We start from the raw sequence: 5,925 nt of genomic DNA, 5'->3' as shown, positions 1-5,925 counted from the left end.
GAAACCAAGTCCTCCAGTCTGATTGCATGACATCACACTATAAGCCTACAATACTCAGCTTCATTACTTAATTACTTCTGGTTTTGTTTCATTACAGTCAAACACAATATCATGCTGAGCTAATGGGTTTTTTCCTCTACAAGAACCCTCACCTTAAAAGTGTTGAGTTGTAACAGGAGGAGTACCGAAGTACAGGCAAAACCAGAACATTGAGGCAGACTGATGAAAAGTTTAAGTGAAGTTTATTTACAAAAGAAATGATGGAAGTTGATTCGTCCTGCAAGGGAATAGGAAGATGTTAAATGAATAATCCAAAGGAGTATAAGTAAATATGAAGAGGAGAATGTATCTTTCTTTCTTACAGGCTCTTGGGAGGGAGGTAAGCTCGGAGGAGGAGGCAAAGGATATCCAGGAGGTAAGTGATTCCGTTTTCGGGGTAAGTTTGCGTTCCAGGTCCAAGAGAGTGGCAGGATGGAGGATTGTTGACCTTCAGATGAGAGTTTCCAGGAGAGTGAGTCCACATCCAAGAGTCCTTAAGCTCCAGCAAAAGGTGAGTACCAGACTTCACAAAGTGTCCTTAAGAAAACACAAAAACACAAGATTACTTGAGAATATCTCTAGGGTCGATTGTCGGCTGTCTCATTCAGTACCAGTGTCACTGAATAATCTGGCAAGGAATGGATCACATCCAGGAACTTAAATGCCAGCTGCACTCATCAGCAGGATCCAGGACAGGTGTGTGAAGAAGGCTCCGCCCCTGCCACTCTGACTCTGGAAGGTAAGGAAACAACAAACAAGTCCTCCAACAGAACACAATCCTAACAAAAAGGTAAAATGATTGCAGAAAGTACAGGGGTTGGACAATGAAACTGAAACACCTGGTTTTAGACCACAATAATTTATTAGTATGGTGTAGGGCCTCCTTTTGCAGCCAATACAGCGTCAATTCGTCTTGGGAATGACATATACAAGTCCTGCACAGTGGTCAGAGGGATTTTAAGCCATTCTTCTTGCAGGATAGTGGCCAGGTCACTACGTGATACTGGTGGAGGAAAACGTTTCCTGACTCGCTCCTCCAAAACACCCCAAAGTGGCTCAATAATATTTAGATCTGGTGACTGTGCAGGCCATGGGAGATGTTCAACTTCACTTTCATGTTCATCAAACCAATCTTTCACCAGTCTTGCTGTGTGTATTGGTGTATTGTCATCCTGATACACGGCACCACCTTCAGGATACAATGTTTGAACCATTGGATGCACATGGTCCTCAAGAATGGTTCGGTAGTCCTTGGCAGTGACGCGCCCATCTAGAACAAGTATTGGGCCAAGACAATGCCATGATATAGCAGCCCAAACCATCACTGATCCACCCTCATGCTTCACTCTGGGCATGCAACAATCTGGGTGGTACGCTTCTTTGGGGCTTCTCCACACCGTAACTCTCACGGATGTGAAAAAAAACAGTAAAGGTGGACTCATCAGAGAACAATACATGTTTCACATAGTCCACAGCCCAAGATTTGCACTCCTTGCACCATTGAAACCGACGTTTGGCATTGGCACGAGTGACCAAAGGTTTGGCTATAGCAGCCCGGCCGTGTATATTGATTCTGTGGAGCTCCCGACGGACAGTTCTGGTGGAAACAGGAGAGTTGAGATGCACATTTAATTCTGCCGTGATTTGGGCAGCCGTGGTTTTATGTTTTTTGGATACAATCCGGGTTAGCACCCGGACATCCCTTTCAGACAGCTTCCTCTTGCGTCCACAGTTAATCCTGTTGGATGTGGTTTGTCCTTCTTGGTGGTATGCTGACATTACCCTGGATACCGTGGCTCTTGATACATCACAAAGACTTGCTGTCTTGGTCACAGATGCACCAGCAAGACGTGCACCAACAATTTGTCTTCTTTTGAACTCGGGTATGTCACCCATAATGTTGTGTGCATTTCAATATTTTGAACAAAACAGTGCTCTTACCCTGCTAATTGAACCTTCACACTCTACTCTTACTGGTGCAATGTGCAATCAATGAAGACTGGCTACCAGGCTGGTCCAATTTAGCCTTGAAATCTCCCACACTAAAATGACAGGTGTTTCAGTTTCATTGTCCGACCCCTGTAGAGGTACAAATAAATAAAACAAAGAAAGAAGAACTGAAAAGTCTATACAACAAAAATCTGAAGCATACCACATGGAAAACCAGAGATTATTCATAATCTCACCAGAGCGTCTCTCAAAGGCACAGAAATGACTTTGTACTGGTATTTTACAATCAAATCTTAATGCTTTCACCTGAAAATGCTGACTGGAGACAGCGACCTTACCAACCAAAGTGTGACCTGAAACAAATAAAATATGTATATGAAATAGATATGGTGCTTTTTTTTAACTAAACCTACTTCACATGACCCAATTAAGATTTTTTTTGTCCCCTATGGTGATTCGAGCCATTTAAGTTTAGGTGTTTGCTGATACCAAGTGTTATTCCCATACTACTTAGCTTAATAAAATTAATGCCACACCAGGGATATCTGACAAAAGTGTGCTGAGCAAGTCACTTGACACGGTTAGAAAGGGAGCTGCAGCAGCCAATAAGGTCTCTCACTTTGAATATCATTGTATAGAGGAATAAATATTTAGATTTTTAGAGAAGGTAAATAATGTTCAAGGCCAAAGTAAATAATGTTCAAGGCCATGGGTGTAATTTTAAAACCTTTGCAATAAAAATAAAGGCTGCGATTTCTTTATATTCACTGAGAAAAATGCAGATGTACAGTTTGTTGCCTAGCCATATGGGTGTGATTGACATGAAAAAAGACATTACACAAACTAGAATCAGCAGCTGAGTTTAGTCAGGGACTCCAATGCTGATCCTTTCAAAAATACCTTTATCATTCCTACCATTTGGTAATGTACCTCATAACTTGTTCTGCTTGGTCACTGTGGTGGACTCATAAAAGCTTAAAGGGACCTTAATTCTGTCAGCCAGCTTTGTAGCCTATGACCAGAGACAACAGTCCCAGCGTTTACTGCAGTCAGAAATGCAGAACAGTGATAAAGCACTGCTAAAGTTCACTGTGGCAGCCAACTCTGACCTTTGGTACTTTGCCAAAGTGATGTAACACAGTAACCTGGTTTCCATGGCTCAGTGGAGACCGAATCATTAACGGTTTGATTGGATCAAAAAGCGTTTCTTCATCTTTTTTTTTTTTTTTTTAGTTTTGATGCTTCCTCTTGGTTGAGGACCATCAGATGTTCCACTTCAGTCCGTCTTCTTTATTATCCAGGTTATGGTTAAAGTATATTCAAATCCAGGTAACAGGACTATTTTGGTGTTGTTCCAGTGTACTTGTTTTAAAGATAAAATCCCCATGTGATCTGTTTGCAGGAAGCTTGGGAAGAAATCTCAAAGCATCCTCTCCAAGCCGGAGATGCCTCCTCTGCTATGAGACCCTGTGACTTCCTGAACCCTCAAAGACAGAGTGGGTTTGTGTGCTGTCAGTGAATCAAATCAAACACAAATACACTCATCAGCCTTTCCTACCTCCCCCAGAAAATACTGCATACATTTCCTCTTGTCAACACACACACAGAAGACCTAATATCAGGGATGTCACCCACGCTTTAACATGTCAGCTTGTCCTCAGAAGGACTTCTTTGCTTACTTATTTTTGTTTGATGGAGTGTTTAGAGAAGTTTCCTTTTCCTTTGGGCTGCTGAAGTCTCATGTGGTTGCGATAAATCCTCCACAAGCTTGAAAAGAACACAGATGTTTGTACAGCCAAGCCTGCCTTTACTGTTTTCTTTTTCTAAAATGATTCATGATTTCACAGTTTTAGTTCCTCCCACAGGGAACCAGCAGAAGACATTGGTGTGCAGCAAACGATAAAAGTGGAGACAATAGATGATGATGTTGGTTTTTCTAAAACAAGACATCACAGCTACGCTTTCTACAGTTTACATACACTCAAGCTTGATTGAAATTTATGTTTGAAAGCCAGGTCTGTTCCAGGAGACAAATGAAGTTAATAAGGCTCTTCCATTTCTGGTAGGAAGAATGGTCACATATTGAAAAGAGTATGCCAGGGGCAACTTGCATTTCAATATAACCTTTGGGGAGGGCTGTGTATGCATACTATATTTGTACTTGCATAATTCTAACCTTTGTGCATTAAAAAAACTACATTCGATTATTCAAACCTGCGTATCTTATTTTTTTAAATCATCAAAGTTGAAAAACAATGGTTCGAATGCATCTTTAAAGGCCCAATAATTTAGGTCTCACCGTGAATGTAATAAGCTTTTAACCAGAACTCTAAGTAAAGATGAATCAGTGGACATTTTTTAATTTTTAATTTAACATGTTCTTATCTTTGTTTTATTAGTGGATTAAAAGCAATGGAATAGTATGAAACCTTTCAGTGGCAGGTGACAGGAAATCATTGGTTGTAGTCCAAACAAACATCTTCTGGCATCAACTGGTAAGTAAAACAATACAATGCACAATAAAAAGATTGATCAATGAAATATCGTCTAAGTTTGTATTGTTTTTTTGTTCAACTTAATGTCAGACTTTTTTGCAGAAAACCCTAACTACAACAAATAAGTATTTTCTCCAATCCTCCAAATGAACCTGTTTTCACAGCCCTTTTTTTTTTACTCAAATGTCTTAACCTTAGTGAATAAAAGTGGTGGAGCTCTAATTTGTAAAAGGACAGATCTGCAATATTTTGAAGGAGCATAAATTGCACTACACGCTTATTGGCCTCTCTGGTAAATAACTGTTGAGTTGAGACATCAGTAAACTCACACAGATTATTATAGAGGAATCCTGTTTGTTTATGTGTGAGAAATGTATGAATATCTAACAGAGCTCTGTTGAAATTAATCACTCGAAAATGTAAACTGTATGGCACCACTGCAAATGGGCAGCACAAGACATGAGAATGGAGCAGAGGTTCACTTTCCAACAATTAAACATGGAGCCTAGAGCTACAAGAGAATGGTTTGGATCAAAAGCACACCCATGTGTGAGGATGGCCTAGTCAAAGCCCAAACATAAATCAAACTGAGAATCTGTGGCAAGACTTGTAAATCTTTGTTCACAAATTATCTCAATCCAGTGTGACTGAATTTGGGCTATTCTGCAAAGTAGAATGGGCAAAAATTTCAGTTTCTAGCTGTGCAAAGCAGAAGGACACATAACGTGAAATAAATGAGGTTGTAACTCACTGTGCTTCTAATGTATTGACACAGCCAAATACAAATGGAAAACACATTTTTCAGATTTTGTTTAATAAAAACTTAAAAACCCAGCATCATTTTCCTTTCCCTTATTAATCATCCACTACTTTGTGTATGTCTATCAAATAAAATCACAGCAATATGCATTGAAATTTGAGGTTTTATAACAGGTTGTAGGAATACCAAGGTCTGACTCCTGTTTTATCTGGAGATGGTGAAAAAAATCCCTATAGCCGCTGACAGAGGTAGGGTAAAGGTGCCGGACACGTCTCAGCGTTTGAACTATAGTGCACTCAGTGGATTACTGTGCAGTTGAAAAGGAAATCAGACTAAGAGGGGATTTGCACACTAACAAAATTCATCCTGTTGGCACAGGAACACTGCTTTGTTAATTAGTCAAGTCTGACCTGATGGGCTTGAGCAACTGAATGTTTGCAAACAGCTACATTATTTAAGTTATTTGTCTTGTTGTTATTAAAGCACAAAACTGCAGCATTCTGTGATACATTACTGGTACGTTTATAACAGATTTCTGCACGTGAGCCTTTTGTTCTTTCAGAAACAGGAGAAAGGTGTTAGTTGTTTTTGTTTGTCAGGAAATTGAAACTCCAGCACAAACAGAAAGAGCTCAGAGATCAAAATGGCAGCCTTGAGAAGAACCACATGATCCTTTTGCAG

The 5,925-nt window shown here is 40.0% G+C and overlaps 2 long non-coding RNA genes across 2 annotated transcripts; one reads left to right on the top strand and one right to left on the bottom strand.

Moving 5' to 3' along the window:
• Positions 1-225: 225 nt before the first annotated feature.
• Positions 226-735, bottom strand: LOC124866352. The gene is made up of 2 exons (XR_007037781.1): positions 363-735; positions 226-277 (listed from the first exon to the last, which is right to left on the bottom strand). It is a non-coding gene; the product is annotated as an uncharacterized LOC124866352 (long non-coding RNA).
• LOC124866353 lies at positions 696-4,534 on the top strand. Its single transcript, XR_007037782.1, has 2 exons — positions 696-778; positions 3,392-4,534. It is a non-coding gene; the product is annotated as an uncharacterized LOC124866353 (long non-coding RNA).
• The last annotated feature ends 1,391 nt before the right edge of the window (positions 4,535-5,925 follow it).

The sequence above is a fragment of the Girardinichthys multiradiatus genome, chromosome 3, assembly GCF_021462225.1.
Source record: "Girardinichthys multiradiatus isolate DD_20200921_A chromosome 3, DD_fGirMul_XY1, whole genome shotgun sequence".
NCBI classification, from domain to species: Eukaryota; Metazoa; Chordata; class Actinopteri; order Cyprinodontiformes; family Goodeidae; genus Girardinichthys; species Girardinichthys multiradiatus.
The sequence above is the reverse complement of the archived record's forward strand: the minus strand, read 5'-3'. Positions and strand labels throughout refer to the sequence as shown.